This window comes from Nylanderia fulva, unplaced genomic scaffold, assembly GCF_048542155.1.
Source record: "Nylanderia fulva isolate GAGA-0341 unplaced genomic scaffold, ASM4854215v1 Scaffold27, whole genome shotgun sequence".
Taxonomy (NCBI): domain Eukaryota; kingdom Metazoa; phylum Arthropoda; class Insecta; order Hymenoptera; family Formicidae; genus Nylanderia; species Nylanderia fulva.
The window spans coordinates 2,122,598-2,142,780 of NW_028190336.1; the positions used below are offsets into that span (position 1 = coordinate 2,122,598).

The 20,183-nt window shown below is 42.4% G+C and overlaps 1 protein-coding gene across 5 annotated transcripts in view; it reads left to right on the top strand.

Annotated features, from left to right (window-relative positions):
* The window catches only part of LOC114931478 (uncharacterized), a 201,331-nt gene that overhangs the window by 134,435 nt on the left and 46,713 nt on the right, over window positions 1-20,183 (top strand). The gene's annotated exons all lie outside the window — the stretch shown is intronic.

Consider the following 20,183-nt stretch of genomic DNA (forward strand, 5'->3'; position numbering starts at 1 on the left):
GTTATTTTGCGAAGTAGAAATTTACAATATTTTCGTTTAAAAGATTAAAAAAATCGAGCAATATCGAGGCAATTCCGTTAATTAATGAAAACGTATTTAATCAGAGTCGTAGAGCGTAAATGTAAAAGTTGTTTAATCCTGAAAAAAATGTATTTTACATATTTATTCAATTTATATATGAAACGTACGAATACCATATATTTGTGAAGAGAAGAGGTGAGAGTGACGTTTCTCTACTTCCATCATAAGATACACGAAATGCGTGACTGTCGAGCGGTTAAAATCTCTTTCTCGATTTCACATCCCAATTACATTCTCGTTCCATGTTAAATGAGCCATGGTTGACGCGCGCGATCGTGCCCAGTCGCAATCAAAACGCGAAGAGAGAAATCTTTGGAGTTGACGCGAGCCAATATATAATCGGTCTGTCATACACGACGAGTCCAAACGATACACCAAACGCATCAAGTGGCCAGGTTGTTGCATATAATGCATATGCACATAAGCAGTGGCAGGGAAGTGATGCGCTTAATCGGAGGAACGCTCATTACGCTTTATCCGTTTGTATATCATTGAGAGAGAGTTATTCTCTTCGAAAGTTCGCGGAATACTTATGTCTGTGCATCTGTGAAAACGTGTGAGCGTCAATCACGCTTAATCGCTGGCGGCGATTAGGCGCCGTTTATTTATTTATCATACGCTCGTATAATTGGTTCGCGCTTTCTGTATATTCACTTCCGTGAAGCTCGTGACTTACCGGGAAATAAAATCTCGTCATTGTGCGTGCAGACAATGACATTTCTTTCCTCGCCAATTTTTTCATCTTCCCTCGAATCGGAATTAGTGTTTCTTTTTCTCGCGACGATTAAAATGAAAATTATTTTCCATGATCAAACGCGAAAGAACCGATTAAGTATTATAACTAAAGTGTGTCGATGCAAATCGGAGAAAAAGTTATGTGTTTAAAATTTGCACTTTCTTTAATGTATAAGCGAGCAGAAGAGTATTCATAAAATCTGAATAATATACCGATTAGTATCTCTTCACCACGTGGGAGATCGATTTTCACTAGAAGAGATGGCATCATTGTTAAGGTTTATAAGTATGTTCATATAATCGTCAAACGGCAAAGAAAAATTGAAAAAAAGTACTTTAACTATAAAATATTATCAGGTAGTTTTTGCCATCTTTTTCACAAGAGCTTGCTTGTAAAAAGCGTGCACTCATGTCGCTTCAGAAAAATAGAAGCGGTAGAAATGAGAAGATGTTGGATAGGACATTGACTGTGCTACTTTTCCGAACGAAGTTTTTAATAATTCCTCGATTACATTATATAATAAATATATGCGAGGTTTAAAATTATAATTACGGATATTAATAACAAAGCACAGGCTCTACATAATTCTTGATTGTCGTCTAAAGACGACACGATGCCTTATAGAAATCTAGGAAGAAATATTACAGTCGAGTATGTTAACAACGACACATTTTATCGAGCGCTATCATTTCCTGGCGATCTAATGTTCCCTCTCGATTCGACTAAAGAGCCTCGTCCTTTCTTTCGTTTCGAATTCATAGAAACGACGATGAATCACGTCGCCGTGGAAATCGTATTCCGGAAAATCGTATACTATACTTCTCACGAAACATCGCCGCGAACAAAGGGTCGATCCGGCGCTATTTCTGCCGCGCAGCCGCCGTAAATACGTAATTTTTCTTACTTCCGCTATTTAGATATTTATGGTACACTCGCGAGAGAGGCACGACGGCACGTATCTCGGCTCGCGCCAACGATCTCGAAGAAATATCGCGATTGTGCGTGCCAACGATCGCGGCTTATTAAGAAATATCGTTCTCCGGGCATTTTGTTCCACCGAGAATGTATGCGTATTGCTCTAAAAAAAAAAAAAAAAGAAAGAAAGAAAGGCAGTGTCGTGTTATTTACGATGGTAAAATCGATGATATCCTTGTACGAGATCTAAATTTCATCAACGGGGCAATCGATTATAATTGTAATTGCGCCTTCAATTCTGCGAAATTAATTCCCGAGTACTGGGTCTTTTTTGGACGAAGGAACGGGAGGAAATAAAAGGGCGTAATAGGCTTAATTTCGTGCCGGGCTTCCGCAGACATAAATTAAAGATTCAGGAAAATATCGGACGCGTCGATGGATAGCAGGAGGAGACGACGTTTCTGAAGAGCGAATGAGAGAGGACGCTCATCAGTTTTGCTTAATTATTCCGGTAGCATGCGACGATATACGAGGAAAACGTATAATTAGCCGTGCACCTGCTTGCTAACCACTCACTCAGCCGCCGTTCTGTACCCGGTGCATCGTCGGTGCGTTATAATACGTTTCATAATTAAAGTTTATCATGTTTCACCGATCCGAGGAGAGAAAGAGAGAGAGAGAGAGACTCCACCGTGATCCGGTCCACCGTGTCGACGACATAACGATCAACATGCAAATAATTAATAATCATTTGCATATCTCTAATATTATACCACGAATGCGATGCGCGCATCAGGTTTATCTTATAAGATATAACTTATGATTATCGTTGACAACTCTCGTCGCTGCTATCGAATCACGTGGAATGTGAGATCGATAATTACGCTAATCGCGAAGCATAATCATTGCCATGTACCTACATTTCTTGGTAAATAAGAAATAAATTAATAAATTTATATGTATATTCTCATTTTTAAGACATATAAATAATGAGACTTATAAATATAAATTCAATAAAATTGTTTTTTAGAATGTATTTTAATCGCACACTGAAAAGTTTTGTGCCGAGGTATCTTTTAGACGTATTTCTAGGAATATATCTCGCGCGAGCAAAACAGACCATCTTTCTTCGAGGAGTAGATGATATCGTGGCATCTACAATGCAAACTCTTCTGGACAATAGCACTCGAGTGCTCATCCATCTCGAACAGAAAGAAGAAGAGAGGACTCTGGGTGAAGAACTATGCGGTTTGTCGAGTGAAATCGGCACGGTGCCCGGGCACTTTGCGCTGCATCTCGAAATGCATCTCGCGTTCGTTGGCGACACAGTCGGGCTCTCGACACGCGAACGACGCGAGATTATTATGGTAATCGAGCAATATCGCTCATGGCTCCGTGTCCCACGCCTTTTTGCCGAGATCTCGATGTAAATCGGACGATGCAGTTCTGAACGCTCGGACGCGTATATTATTAAGCAGCTACAAATTAATGATATCTCTCTAGCGTGTGGGAAATTATATTTTATTACTTTACATGTTTTATTTTTATTCATTAATCGGCCAAGTTTTTTATTCCAAGTCTAAATCGGTTTCATCATCTCGTTAACGTAAATATTTTTTAATTGTCTGTACGGAGAGAATTTTTTCTTGGAATTTACTTTGAAAATTGTGGTAATCGTGGGACAATATGGTATTGGAAAAGTTTTATAAGATTAAATACTCCGATTAAATATTTATCACAATAAGAAATATTAATATGTATACATGATATTTTATCGTGGTAAATATTAATCAGAAAAACTCTTGTAAAATTCTTTACCATGATTTTCCCGTGTATATTTATTTACTCCGAAATTCATCATTATTGACGAAATATTACGGCAAGCGGTCGGGTAATATCGGGAACGGGGTCGCGATATACGTATAGCTTGACGATAACGTCTTTCTCAGGCGACTCGCTCCTCGGGCGCATTTACGAACAACGCACACGTCTCCGCGCGTCCGTGAGTATCTCCACCTGCATTAATCAGGCAGCGTAACTATCGGCTCGATCTCTCACGGTCTATACCATCTGCCGGAGACAGCAGCCTTAACGTCTCTCTACGGACCTTTGATTTGGCTCGATTCTTTATCGCCCCCGCGCTACCGGCTTGACTCGGCCAGCCGGATTCTTCCCTTCTTCTTTCTGCCTTTTCTCCCGATGCTCCTTTTGTAACTGCCGACGTTTCCGCCTATTGTTGCGCATACAACGGCGCGCGAGAAATCGTCGATGCGGGGAACGATTCCTCCGGTTTCCCGCGGCCGTATCCTTCGAAATGCTATCGCACAAACGAGCATCGCGTTCGTGAATTCCATATCTTTGTGGAAGGATTTTTTTTTTTTTTTTTTTTTTTTTTTACAATTTCGATCGATCGTCGGAAGAGTATATAATTTGACCCTTCTCCGAAACCTCTGTGTCTGTTCTATTCAATCGACATCTCTAATCAAACAGGCGTAATGGGCGTGAAGAAGGACTGCGTGTAGTGATATAATTCTCTGCGAGTGGCATAATTAACACGCGAAATAAATTACACGCTCCCCTTATTACCCGTTGGGGGCGTAATGGCATTTCGGCACTTGGAAGTCAGTATAAAGTTCCTGTTTGTCGTGAGTCTATCCTGTCTGCGCTTCGAGGCGTTAGTTTATGAAGTTGTTGCTATCCATTATCGCTTTCAGGAACGGCAGGATGTGTCTCGGGTGTGTCTCGACGAATGTATTAGCCGCGCGCTCGAGCTCGAGCGCACGAGTTGCATCGTGCAACAAAAGGGGTAAAGCGAGGTACCCTTTTATTACACCAAGCCCGTCTCGCTTAAGCCCGTGCGTAAAGTAATTTGCCTTAATGAATTTGCATCTTCTCCTTCTATCGCGCATTCTCCCGCGTCTCTCTCTCTCTCCCGCTTCTCCGGCTTGCATTTTTGATTCGCAATTAAGCGCCAGTTAACTCCGTCCGGGAAAAATCTCAATGAAAATGTTTTTCACGCTTCTCTCGGATTGCTGGCTACTCAACCAGCTCACCTTTCGCGAAGGAATACGCTTTTAATCCTTTGCATTAATTATAATATCTTTTTCACCCTTTCGTTTAAATGCTGTCTGCCAATCAGTTTGCACAATAATAGATACTATAATAATGTCATTGACTTGAAAATATATTATTACCATGAAATTGAATTTTCTTTTTTAAATACAATACACATGTACGTAATTTTTCTTACGAATACAAGAATAGCAACAGTAAGTATTTCTAATGATAAATCTAAACCTTATGACACGAAATTATTGTGATATTAATTCCTCGTACTTTCGATTAATTTGTTCCTCGATTTCTGGCACGTTTGCAAACATGCCGACTTCACGACACGAATGAAAAATTCGAACAATGTACAAAGCATGAATTTGGCGAAGGAGGACCCTCAAAGATACTCTTTGTAATCGGTTCGGGCCATCGGCAAGGAAACAAACTTTGGTCTTACAAAGAAAGTAATCTTGCACGATGTCTCGGCGAACCTCAAAGTTTCTCCGAGAAAAAGAAACGAATCCTGGATAGAGCGGAGGAGAATTTCGGTCTCTCCCTTTTGTAATTGCGAAACGGTCCGAAATCGTCGAAGCTGCGATCGTCCGGAGAAACTTCGACACGCGATGCGATGCATCAAAGAACCGTTCGGAACTTGACGTTTTCGCTTCTCGTTTTGCGCGTCTGCATTCTCGATCGACTTTGATTTTTTTTTATCTTTGACTTTAATTTTTTTCAGTCGTCGATAGAAAATACTTGTATGAAACGCGATTGTAAATAATTTAACGCGTAACGTTCGATGTTCTGTTATTTTAGTTTGAATATGATCAGGTGCAGAGAGCCATCCCTAATTATATACGCGAAGGAAATAAAAAATATCACGCGATATAAAACGTGCGCGAAAGATAAGAAATGTTAAAAACGGAGCAGTTTTTATTAATCGGAGCCGTTGAACGTATAAATGCGCCGAATGTAATTTTCCGCTATTTTGATTACTCGCGAAAGATATCATGATCCTCTCGCGCGTTCGTTGCAGATCGCGGCTTGATGTATCGAGAGAGAGAGAGGGTGCACCGTTTATATATATATATATATATAGGTACGGATATACCGTGCGCTCCTGATAATACCGGGATAATTCGATTTCCTCAGAATTGCCCGGCTTGCTTCGCTCAAATTGAATTTCTATTAATAAAAACGAGGGTATCGGTCGCGCTTGTGTATTCTCTCTTTCTCTCTTCTCCACTTACGCTTCTCTTCTCTTCGAGTTCTTCCCTTTCCGTCTGTCGCAACTCTGAATTTCCCTCCTTCCCCAACTCTCTCCACCCCTTCTCTCGCGCTCGTTCAATCTCCTTGTCTCCCTGCCAGTCTACTGCGACGTATAAATTTATTGCGCTCATTAAGTTGAAATATGGCATCGGGTACGTTCAAAGTTTATGAACGTTAATGCGACTGCGGTGAATAAGACTGCGCGCCGGTTTGTTGATCACGCGACGTAGAGAACGCGGCTTCGGCTTTGAAAGAAAATCGGTTTGACAGCGCGATTCGCGACGATTCAAAGGATATCGCTTGCACAACCAGCGCGTACATATATCTGTTTTTGTCGATTACCGTCGAGATATCGAGCGAGTTGCACGACGCTCAATTTTGCATTTGTATCCGCATTAACAATTATAGGATAATGTGCCATTTTGTTATATATACTTGATCGAAATTATTTTTTATTCTTCGATCTAAATGTCTATCGTGCGAAAGTTGAGGAAATGAAATGCAAACGATGTCTTTATACTTTGAAAGAAATGAGTCGTTGAACCCTCATCCGATTTATATGGCCGAAGTAACTCGGTCTTGCGACGCGACGTTTCTGGACCATTAAGCGACCGAAATTCAGCGCGAAGCAATTTGATTTGTCGTTTATCGTGAAATACCGGGAGTAGCCGGACAACGTGGAAACATTTTCACGACTCGTCGAGCCTAAAGTGCCGATCGTCGGATGAGTCCTTCGATCAGTCCCTATATGAGCGGGTCCGAAAATCGGCGTGTGTTGTCGTTGATATGATTATTTCTCACCCCCTTATGTGAGTGACGGGAAGAAAAGGGTCGTTCAAAGGAGGGCACCGCCGGGGACACTTGAGGTGAATGTTTTGCGAATGGTCGGTAGATGTCTGGTTTGCTCGAGGCTGGATATCGACCTGGGTCTCGAGTCTGGAGCCGCCGCCTTCGACCCCTTCTCCCGGTGGTTCCCTGCTGCCACCTCCTCCACCACTACCACCACCATCGGCACTATCGCCACCAGAACGGCTCGTTTCCACCACCAGCAACGGATACACCTCTCTCGCGCGCCGCTCAAAGTTCACGTCCGTTTCATATGTCTCACCTCGTCCCATCATGGATTCCAGCTTCTCGTCTCGCTCCCGCGGGAGCGAGCCTCGGGCGACCCGCTCTTTGCCTTCTCCTTCCGCGTCCCTCGGTCGTCACCCAACCCGTGCACTTTCGCATATCTCTCTCTCTCTCCCACCCTTCGCTCGTCGATCCTTGGCGCTTCGTTTTGTTTGGCCCTGTCTATCCCACGCGAGAGAGCTTCTCTCCCTCGCAAAGTCCCGGGACTCGGCGCTCCTCACCCTTTTCCCGGCGAGAACGTGCTCCGCTACCCTTCTCCGTCTTCTTCGTCGCGTGTTCTCGCGTCTCTGCCTTTCTCCTCCAAATTCGTCTCTGGCGGCGGAAGATCGTTCACCCTACCTACCTCGATTCGCCGCTTCTACGCCTCTCATCCCTGGGTTCCGGCAACGCGTTCAGTCCACTCGCCCGACGATACGAGTTCCACACCAAGGCAAGAGAGAGAGAGAGACTGTCGCACGTATCTCTCTCGACGAATCCTCGCGACACTCGCGGAAGTGAGAAGCGGGACGAGAGGTCAAGCTTTTAGGGGTAGATCGACCGAAAGCAACTGTCGTCCGCGTTGATTAGTGGAAATTTAACGCGTCGCATCTAGATGCGAATAGAGATCACTCTCTCTTTCTTCCTCTCGTATTATATGACGGTAAAATCAATGAACGAGATTAATTAATTTTTTAAATATAATCTTATATTATTTTTCCGCAATATATCTGAACGAAATGAAATCGCGTAGCAAATTTTCTCTTTACATTTCGTACAGATATTATTCTCGCGCAGAAATAATCGGTCGAATATCCCGTCTTTGGTGATTAAACGGCGACGCCTGACCACGTCAATTTTCTTAATGAACGCCTCGGCGCCTTGTCGTCGTTCCCTGCAGAAAGCAGGAGGGTCTCGGCTAATTAAAAGTAACGCGTCCGAGATTATTACGTCGCGGCTGAGCATATGCGGGTTACTTGAGTCGCTTCGCGCTATCTCTCCCTCTCGCTGCTGCTGCAAAAGCAACTTCGTTAGGACGCGATTCAATTTCGGTCGGACGATGGTTTCCTCCCGCGCTCGGCAGCCTCGCGTGAGAATCACGATTCGGTCGGATTGTCCGTAATCTCTGGTCCGTACAGAAACCGTCCCTTACGGTCGACAGGTACGTTGGCTCACCTGCAGCCAGCAGACTGGCTGGAGGAACGCTATGGTACAAGTATAGAGAGAGAGAGAGAGAGAGAGAAGGCGGTACGGGACGGAACGAGATAGGGTGGAAAGATACTAGCTCGGACTATAGAGGAGACTGCTAAATCCTGGCCCCGGCTTGTCCGTGTAATTTATGACGAGCGAGCGCGAGAGAGGAGCCGAGAGTTGGAGTTGCCGTGCGGAGGGACACAGATAGGAACAGTAACAGTCTGCTTCCTCCCGTGAAATATAATTCCCGCGCACATTCACGGTCGGATAATCCACGTTCGCTTTGCATGAAAACTTATTACGCTCCCGGTAACATAAGCACTCGCTCGTGAGCGAGAGCGAGCGAGGCTCTCATTGTCGCTCTCTCTCTCTTCAGCGTCCGGCATGACAAGAGCAATTACACTTTTAAATTACGTTACACGATATTAACCCCTTCCATTCTTTTTCTCCGTTCTTTTCTTCCTCTCTCCTCGTGCTTTCCTGAATTTTCCGAATACTTTGCTGACTCGACTCGACTCTGTTATACTCCTTCCCATTATCTTTATTCCGATCCCTTTCCCGTCGAGGTGTTTCCCGAGGTGGTATTCGAAATATCGTTTCGTAAAATTAAAAAACTCGCCAAAGATTGATAAATGTTTTTGTATGTAACGCGTAAGAAACTCTATTTGCTTGATTGTTGTAACGATTATTCGTCAGTTACTGACATTTTTCGCTTCCTTGAAAGAAAATTCGCTCTTCTGTCATTGTTAATTCCTACTTTGCGCCAAGCAGGTGTAATTACGCTGGTTAATTGCATTATACGATATTAAATTCTTGCTTTATAACTTTCATTATTCCTCTCTTCTTAGTTTCCGTCAGTCCCATCCTCCGTTTCTTGCCGCTGCCTTCAATATATCCGGCATTCATTTTCTCATTTTCGCCCTGTTTTTACCGTTACGTGCGCGGATTCTTGCTGTCTCTCGCTAAAACTGTTGCGCTCAAACTATATTCATCCTAGCCCCTTCATTTCCCTATTCTAATTTTCCTTTCTTTCATTTATATCCGTTTTTCCATTTCACGCAGTTCTCCGTTCTCTCGTGGCTGTCCTCTTCAGCGTCGAGTCTGACAAGAGCAATTACACTTTTAAATTACGTTACGCGGTATTAAGCCCCTTCTTTCGTCGTCTTTTTTATACCTCGCTGGCCACCGTGCCCGCTTCATTTTCATTTCCTTTTTCGCCATTTCGCCGTTTTTTCCAGATCTCTCTCTCTCTCTCTCTCTCTCTCTCTCTCTCTCTCGTCTCCCGTTGCATTTTTTTCTTCACGGTTCGTCTTCGCGCTCTTCGGATTTTTATCATTTGTCGTCAAATAATTACCGCGAATTTTATTCAAATTTTCGTTTTCTTTGTCTCCCTTTTATGGTACATTATACTCGTTTCCCTCCTTATTTTGTCATCTCAACTCGCTCTCATTAATAAAACGATCGGAGATGCGCGAGCGCGTATCGCGTGTTATATTCAATTTTCCTTCTTCGCGCGCCGCTTTTGTCCGATCGACGTCGCTTTTCCGCTCTTTACTTTCGGCCCCGACTGGCCGCACTTGTTGTATTCAATTTTCTTCCCCTTCCCGGCTTTTCTGCTCGCCTCTGCCTCGTCGTTTCCTGTGGCACCCTTTCGCCGTCGGCGCATTCACCGCGGGAATAATAATTACCTTTTCACCGTCGACGCGAGGTCGAAGAATGGAAGGAGGGTCGTTTTAATTATTTTATCGCGTGACCGGCAACCGCGACCTCTGTCCCTTTTCTTCCTCCCCCTCGGCTTGTCCTTCAATGATATCGGACACGATGGGAGGATGCGCGACGTGACTGACGTTTCATTAATATCGCCGTATTGGCTCGGGTGTCGCGCGATGCTTACATTAATTTCAACGTCCATGACGCTGGTGGAAGAGCTCGCTCTATTAAATTAAGTAGGTAAAACGGTGGCGCAATTATTAATTCACGAAGAAAGCGATATCAACATCGATGTACGATTTTTTTCTTATCGGCAATTTTTTTTAATTATATTATATCGTTGTATTTCATTGCTCTTGCGCAGTTATGTTACGGAGGATTCACAAAAGATATATTATTTATCAATTTTTATACGCGTGTGTTGTACAATTAAAAACTATTGATTCGAATCAATCATTTGTTCATTCGATTTTATTGGGAAAATTTAGACTGTTGATAATTTTTTATTTGGAACATATATTTGCCTACGGGTCTCTTATTTGTCGGCGGTGGCGCGGTAATCTCTAACTAGAGGTGGTGTCGTTTTCTTTGACGGTTGGTTCCCTAATAAATCAGACAGAGATCGGGGCGGATGTGCACGAGTGCGCACGAGAGGGTGTACGCGACAGGTTATTCGCGTTGCTTCGGTATTTCCGCCAGCTATTCAATTTGCGGGCGTTTTGCGCCGGCTCGTCCCGGACAAATAATTTCACGCCGGGGTTTCTCTCTCTCTCTCTCTCTCTCTCTCTCTCTCTCGGGTCGTAGATGTCGCGCACATTGGGACATCCAGTCAACGGCGCCTACCCCATTCGTGGGTTGGGAAAGAGATACCCCGTCCTCCTGAAGCAGCCGCATAACGAACAAACGGGTTCTCGTATTCTGATCGATATGCATACATCTCGCTTCACCAGCGATCTCTCGCGGAATTGGATTAAAAAATTCATTTTCTCGACGTGGCAACTCTACCGCCAATCAAATACTTTTCATCCGACAGTTTTGACCGATTGCGTCAATAGTATCGATCAAAGAGGAACGAGGATCATTGAAATATTTGTTCACGACGAATATCTAACATCTTTAGATTACATTATTCAACAATGAATAGCAGTATTACTTTGTACGGAGAAATGATTTATATCGGTGACATTATTAAGAATCACTTTTGTGATCGACTTGATTTGGACTTTATTGGAATCGAGTATATCTCGAAATAAGAAGCTTCGAACGGCGATGTTTTTTCGCAGTTTCCAGACAGACAATCCAAGCTTTCCGAGTCGCGCGAGTGGATATTGTAAGAGCCGTAATCCGGAACTGGCTCTCGCAACAAGCTGTCGTACCTCAGGGAGAAGTGCAGAGCTGCATTGTGAAGCTGCAGAGCAGCGGAGCCGCGCGAAGATCGCGCTGGATAAAAAGCGAGAGAAGGAATGGACAGGGGACGGAGCGGATCGTACATTCTCCGTTCGTTCGTTCGTTCGTTCGTTCGTTCGTTCGTTCGCTCGCTCGCTCGCTCGTTCATTCGCTCGCTTGCACTGGTCTTTTTTGTTCGCTGCGACTCCGTATTGTCAAGTGGCGTACATACGTCGGCTCTTGAATGTCTCCTTTTCACCGTGTGGGAGAGACGTATCCGCGTGCACGCACACGTAAAAACGCCCCGCATAACGTCGGTCTCGACGTTTTTCCACGCGTTTTTTCCCCGTTTCGTTGCAATATTTCTGCGGAAAAATGGTGTCGCAGCGTCACGTACGTGTTCCTCGTAGAAGAACGATCTTGAATCGCCTATATGCGCGTCCGAACATATATATTTTTTCCCTCTCGTGATAGATGTGAATATTGTCGGGTTTAAAAAGAGACATCGCGCGAGATATTATACATTGGATTTTATGCGGCGATAAACTCGTCCTTTTCTCCTATCCCTTTTTTTTAAATTACATATAAAATATCGTTATGACAATCTATTCTATTTTAATATTGTGAAGATTGTGCAAAGAAAGTTTAGAAAGTTGCCTCTTCAAATTCCTTTAATATCTGATTCATCTTGCTGATTCCTTGCAATTGCATTTTTCAGACAATTTTATCGATGTGTACATATCACACTGTATACACACATACATTTTTCACATATATGTTCAAGATTTTTCTTTTATCAAAAAAGCTCCGAGAGAGTGCAATATTTTTGGATTCTTTTTGTGGAACATACGAGATATCTCGTATATGTCGATTTATCATTCCAAGATTTTCCAAGAATACATCTCTAAAAGGAGATTATGCGTCAATATTTTCTCAAATAAGATAAAAGCATAGAAGTTATTATATTTCCGTCACACATATACACAGTATACGGGAGTATTTGTAATTAATCTTTTTCAAGCTCTCTTGTCATGTCAATTTTCTCCTGTTATTTTTTTTTTATCGATATTCTATAAACTGTCATTGAATAAATTTCTCGTGATAGCGACTTGTCGTGAAAACGTACTTATTCTCTCTTCCACGCGCGTTTTCATGGATAAATCTACTATCAATAAATATCTATCGAACTGTACGCATCGCAAATATTCGTTTCCTCCGCTTCGTGCTCCGGATCTCGAGAATGCATCGTCGCCGGAATATATATCGTTGAATTTTCTACACCCTTGTATGCGTATCGGAACGAAGCCGGTGCGCCTGGCATTATTCGCGGACTGCGAGACGCGGCAGAATATTTCAATATGTTTGTATATTTGACTAGTTCGTTGTATCGGAAATATTGCACCGCGCTCGTAGCGTCCCCGGGAGATTTCCACCCCGTTGCGCAAACGGGACGTATCTTGAATTCGGGGGTTACCCTCTTTCTCATGATTCCCGGCAGCGTGCAAGCTAATGGTACTTTAAACGCCTCGAAGGTTGTACACGAAGCTGCTTTGTGAACGTGCCGAGTTCTCGTCACTGTGATCCTGATCTACTATAAAGAAGCGGTCGGTGAAGACACAAAATTCTGTCACAGAAAATCTGATGAATAATGTTTATATTACGTTTCGTATTTATTTATTGAAATAGTTTTATATAAATTTTATTAAGTCGACTGGATAATCAAAATTGCTACATTTGATTTTTTTATAATACAGAATCGACAATTTTATTAAATTATTTCTCACACACTCGTATCTTATTAATCACCATTTAGATCGATTTCCTATAGAGGGAGAGATGAGCTTTTGATATTTTGTATTCAACTGTAATGCATGCAAAGTAATTTTGAATATAAATTGAGCTCACACTCTACAAAATCCCTGCCGTATCTAAATGCACCGTTTGCTAGCACTTGGTAGCAGCGATTTACACAAATTTCCAATTCAACGCGCTCAATACAAATATTAGAATGGAACTCTTCCGGGCCGTGAACTCTTCTCGGATTCGCGCGACCTTTTCGTTTTTTTTTTTTTTTTTTTTCCGCACTCAAACTGCATCGTATCCCATTTGTTGTCATCCTCGACAATCTCAGAGAGCAACGGCCGTGTCGAAAACATTCGATATACTTTGTCACGCATCCCCGGTATCGATAGTTATCAAATTTAAACGCGCGAAAAATGATATCTTTTTTCTTTCTTTCTTTTTTTTAAATTTAAAGATTAATAGATTTAGCGTAATGAATTTTTCTCGCATTTGAGTTCGATAGCTTGCGTATTGGTACTTTGATTCTCTCTCGAAGCGAATCGGTTCTCTCGCAATCCTCTTAGTACGCTATTGTCCCCGAGCATTCTAGCTCCGACTCTCGGTTTCCAATCTGGCGTTCGCGTACACACATTTCGAATTAATTGAACGATACCCGCGCACAATGTTACATTGTACGGCCGAGATTAATAATACCCGTCCGCGTGCGAGGAAGGGCGCCGACTATCGAGGGGTTCGGCTATATACGAAACAACGAAGGTTAGGAAACTGATCGCGAGGGAGAAAGAGATAGAGAGGGATGGGACGACGGGATTCGCGAGAATAGAGAAACGAGGGAATTAAATTGCTTTTCAGTCGTATGAAAGTGGTGTTTTACAAGACGCGGTGTAAGATCAAGTGCGCGCCCTGGCAAGCTGCCACACGGTCTTGCCCGATAATAAATGCTCATTCAAGAAAAGAGGAGGAGGTGGGTAAAGCGGCCGAGAACGCGGACGAAGAAGAGGGCGGGGGAGGAAGGGAGAAAGAGCGAAGGACCGGTCGGCCCTGAGACGTTTTTCTCCTCTCGTGGTCAAGCCTGTGGCTATAAAGCGCAACGAGACGGCCTCGGTGAGTCTTGCGCTCTCTCGCGCCTTCTCTTCTCTTCTTCTTCTCGTCCTCTTCTTTTTGTTTCCTCTCCTTTCTTCTTACCTCTCCTCGAAGGAATGGCTCGATTGTTTTCGATGCGCCAATTTAACGATGCAATGCGGAGCCTCGCCTTTTTGCCGTCGCAGGTGAGAAGAGAGCCCGAAGGGCGCAGAGACCTCGCGCCGCCAGGATTTCACATGCGGTCGCGCAAATATATATATATATATATATATATATATATCGCACCCTTGGGGAGGTAAGAGAGCGATAACGACTCGAAGAAATTGATTTTGGATTTTTTCAGACCGCGTAAACGTATGAGGCGTTTATTATGTCCTGGAAAATTGCTCGCATAACTCGATGATTTTAGCAGAAATCAATATTTATAATGCAACATATTATATCTAGGGGAATTATTATATTTTCGACGAAATTTTTTTTTCAACAGCCAATTATTCCGCACAATGATTACGCGCGAATATGGACGAATGATGGAGCGAATGCGTAAATGGCGGTACAATTCATCGTTTTTACAACTGCGGTAGTATTACGTGCGCTGCGCGAAATATATATATTCTCGGCGAATTCCCGGCGATACTTTCGCAGCCACCGCGAATTGTTTCGTTTTTGGCGATACTCCCAGCGGCGTCGTCTCGTAAATTTTCGCGAAAACCCGCGCGAAAATCGAGGCTTGAGCGCGCGAGTTTTATTCGCCGAGAGGAGAGAGAAAATTCTCACTGTGATTGTGAGAGCGCGGAGCGAACTCTTAATGATATCCTTCGCGGTTGTATATATATATATATATATATACCTATCCCGTAGATTCTCTCAAGACGTGAAAACCACCGCGGTTGAACCCGTACACGCTAATGAAAATATCCATCGCCTTTTTACGGCGAGGATTAATTCCAACTTTTCCGACAAGAGCGATACGGAACGTAGTGTAACGTAAAATCGACGAGAAAACAGTCGTAAGAAACAACGACGTCGGCGGGGATTAATGAATTTATCGACCGATCATTTAATTTCCTGGCTCATGGTCAGGCGGGCGAAATTGCCACATTTGAGACCCCATCTCCAATAAATCGATTTAACAACTCTGTGGTGTACATATTCGCTTCCTCCTATATACAATATATATCTTCCTGTTCGTCTATATATGCATATATGATACGTATATTTCGCCGAGATGCGTTTTCGCCCAGGCAGATTGCAAGCTTAACTTTTAAGTACCCGTAATTTAAATTAATAACACTTAATTCCGCAATACGGATTTTATTAACTAAATAATATTTTTTATACATTTTATCCCATCATCCCTGTTTAAAATTGAAATGCGTTTTAAAATCACTTTGGATTCTAATTATGGTGATTAAACGAAAAGTCTTGTTTCGAGAATTAAATCGCAAAAAAAAAAAAAAAAAAAAGAAATCGATAAGTATTTTCGCGTCAATTAAGTATCTCTCTTTTACTTTAAAACAATAAGTCGTAAACTAAATATTTTGATTATAAATCAATTTCCCCGAGAATACACGCGTCCGATCTTTCATTTAAGACTCTCGGTCGTAATCATGATACAGAATGATGAAAAAATTAGTTGAATCCATTTAAACGATTTCTGATAATATTTTCAATTACTGAAATCGCGCGCGAGCCGTGTGCGCGTTGTTTCGATTTCAAGCAAATTTAATTCCTGACAAGCGACCAGCTTTGTCGACGATCATTACCCGCTTGAACGATAAATTTCACTGCGTACATCGCGGCGAAACACGATGGTAGTGATCTAATTATCGGTGGAAATTGTGCTGGGAGTGCGCGGCCGCCTCTCTATGGTGGTGTAGGTAGATATAGGGTAGGATCGCCATGGCGAAGGCCGGATAGACTGATAGACGGCCGAACGGATGGATGGATAGATGGATAGGTGGATGGATGGATGGATGGATGGATGGATGGACGGACGGACGGACAGAGAAGCAACCCTACCGTTCTTCCGGCGACCAATTCGCTCGGCGTATATGATGATCACGCGTATGAGTTAAGCATACATACACATACACCCGCAATTTGCACGTCGGTGCGCGCTTATCGTCGATTGGACTACTCCGTAGTTGACTTTATCCGAACGTATCTGCGCCTGTCTCCGTAATTTCTGTCGGCGCGTTAACGTTTCGTCTCTTCACCGTTCATATACGTTTACGCGCGTTGCGCAAATTAGCGTTAAGACACACCGCCATCGGATAATTCTCCCGACACACTTTTGTCATTTTTATACGATTTTTCATATTTTCTACAGACGTTTCGTGTATTCTACATTTATATATCCTCCTATATTGTTTAAGAGCGTTTCTCCGGGCTTATTACCCGGAAACACCGCATATACCGTAATTTTCATCGACAGCGCGCCCGGATATATAATGCGATATCAAACACGCGCGTACGTTTATTATCACGACGCATAATTGGCCGCATGATGTAAAAATTTTCGTATTAATTATCGCCGCGTTTGCGAGAACGTATTGCATTTCGCTCGTCGATACGCGCGCACACAAGAAGGGCAAATAGGTGGGCGGAGTGTGCGCGTCGGCTCATCCGGTCAGTCCACATTTAATTAAACTTGCACGATATACCGCGGAATATTCGATTATGGACAAATTAGTTTAGTCCCTGGAGCGCGGTTAATTTCGCGTGAGACGCGATGTAAGCGGGCCGCCTTTTACGCGCCGCTGCTGAAAGGGGGAGCTTAATTAGAAAAAATCCAGGTATAAACCGTGCCGAGTTTCGCGACTTAATCATTTACATATTTACGACGTAACAAGTTGCACCGGTTAGTATCTTATCTCTCTCGCGTCAAAATCTTTCCAGCTGCAAAAATTTTATCACGAAAAACATTGATTGACATTAGACAGAATTGTGAATGATATTTTTTTCCCCATTTGTATTCAAGTGTACAAATGCTCGATAAACTAGTCAACTTAATCAGTTTAATCATCCCGTCATTAAGCCGCCTTAATAACGACGGTGGGGGTAACACGGGTGTGGAGGAAGTGATTCATGGCTGCCGAATAATTTCACCGGAAAGACAATAAGCTAAGTGGCGGTGGAGGGTTTCGCGCTCGTGCACGACGTCATTAATTAACTGTAGCAATTGAGCGAAGATTAATTGCCAGAAAGAGGATGGCTGGTGGGCGGAGGGGGCTGTAAATGAAGAGGGTACACTAAACAATAAGATCACTCTGTGGGATGCTCGACCTTCGTTTGATGATAATTTGAACGCGTATCAATTTAGCGCTCAGCTATTCCGATAATTATACTTTGCTGTCCTCATTACGCGACCCTGGAGAGATACGGAGGAAACTATTTATCTTCAGAACGTCCCATTGAAAGTTGCGCGTAACGTAACTATGATTAAAAGATTCTCCGCGATCTTAATACTTGTGTACTCGAAGAGTTTAATAATGAAGTACCATCGTTTTTTTTTTCGTCGAAATATTTAACATTTTTTCTCTCTAATCGAATAACAATATCTTTCTATAGTTTAATTTTGTTAAAGGTAGGTATTATTTTTATCCAAAGGGAAAAATGTATGAAAGAGATAATCCGGATATACCTTGTGAATTCTGTGAATAAAATTTTGTAGCTTAATCCAGAGAGTCTTAAATTTAGGAAAAAAAAATTCTTTCTGTTACAGGTAAGAGCAATTTTCCTTTTTCATACCGAGAGAGATATGGGTCGTAACTGCTGGCACACGGACGCACACACGTGCGCCGGAGAAATTTTGAGAGTAATGCAGCAGGAAAAGGTAAGACAATGAAATCCCAAGAGTAGGATCAGAGGATTGCCGGGGCATTGCTGCCACCGTCTGATTTTCACCCGAGAGAGAGAGAGTCTTCTCCTCCTTCCATTTTTCTACGCTTCTTTATAACGGAGTAACGCGATTAGTCTTTGGCGGAAATTTTCATCCCTTTGTTTGCATATCTCATAATTTTCTCATCTTTCTTTTTCTCTGTCTGTTATTAATCTCTCAAACTTTAGAGCACGTTGCTTATTCCAGCTCCCTCTAATAAATACGTTGCGCGGATGTAATATTAGACGCATAGAGAGACAAAAGCGTGCTCTGTATTAATGCTGTTTCGAAATATATCGTCTTGCCAATTATCGTGCATGAAAGACACTATAACCGAAATTATCGCGACACAACGACGATTAATGTTTAATCCCGGCATCTTCTTGTTTCTATCCTTATTAAGCGCGGCGAAATTCTCAGAGTTCACGGTGAAATCCTAGATGCCAGTTCCGTACGACGTATATTGGAAGCACGGTCTGGTTATATCCGCGCCGAAATAGATTCTCCATTCAAAACCGCTCTGAATACATATTAGAACGATTTACTGAGCGTCGGAGAACAGAACTGAATACGGTATTAGAGAAGCGCTTCAGAATCGCCTACAGAAGCTGGCTTGCTTCCCTATTCGCTGATCCCACGTCTTAAGATTGGGTCACGCTCCTTTACGGCTATACTCCATTACAAAGCGATATCTGTCTTGCGCGTCTCGAATTTCAGTATGTTGTACTTGACATTCCGCTTCGTTTATATCATTAATTTGTATGTGAATATAACGAACGGTAGGTACAAAGTTCGACTTGTGCACAGCCAAATATTGGCAAAAGTTTTAAATTTTCAATTAAACTTTGTGAATAGATTCATAAATTGTAAAACATTAATTGCGTATAAAATCTCATGAATCTCTCTCTCTCTCTCTCTCTCTCTCTCTCTCTCTCTCTCTCTCTCTCTCTCTTAATTTTTCAAAAATTCTTTTAATATATATGCATGTCTCGTATAAAAATCTATTTTTTAAATATTACTTTCGCTTGCCGGGCGACTGCTCTTCCTTAAAAAATGGCTTAAAAAATGCGTTTGTTTACCAACATTAATATATATAACAGAGAAAAGTATAGAATCGAAAGGATATGAATAGCTCAGCTGGAAGAGCAGTCGCCCGGCAAGCGAAAGGTCTCGGGTTCGATTCCCGATTCAGCGATTTTCGGATCTATATTTTTCTCTTGCATTCATTTATTTATTTTCCATAGGGGGGTTAAAGGGGTATTGAAATTAAATCTCAAAATATGAGATTATTTCATATTTAAAATCTTGGCCGTGTCCAAGTAAAAATATGGTGCCTTGTGCACCGGTATTTTAATTCTAACGAAAAATTATTTAGTTTCGTTAGGATAACGCATTGTCATCCGCGATTTGGCTTTTGTTGCCCGTCTTATACGTTAAATTTATATTTATATATTACAGAGCCTTGTTAAAACTCTTATATTTCATATTTTATATTTAAATTAAACATGTCAATCACTAAACAGTTGAGAGAATGAACATTTTTGGTGCAATATTTCTTCACAACTGCCGAGAAAAAGTTATGAATATTGAATATCTTATAAATGCTACTCGAGTGAAATGATTAGATAAGCGAAATGTAAGCGCTTGTAGAAGTAGTAGAAAACGCGCTCCGCTGTAACAGGATAACAACATACCTGTGCCGTGGAAAAGATTAAATTCCATCGGCAAACACGGTAATGTTAGCAGTTACGCCGCATTAAACTTTTGCCGGCAATCAACATTTAGATAATGAAATTACTTGCTTACGCGCGGAATATTATCTAGAATCAAATCTGGCCTCTCGTGTTTTCATCGCCGGAGCACGAGTTCCAGGCGGATATGCGTCAATTCACATCGTCATGGGGGCAATTATTGGCTGTTAGTAACGCTTCGTCGTTACGGCTTCAGTGAGATTAAACGCGAACTCGT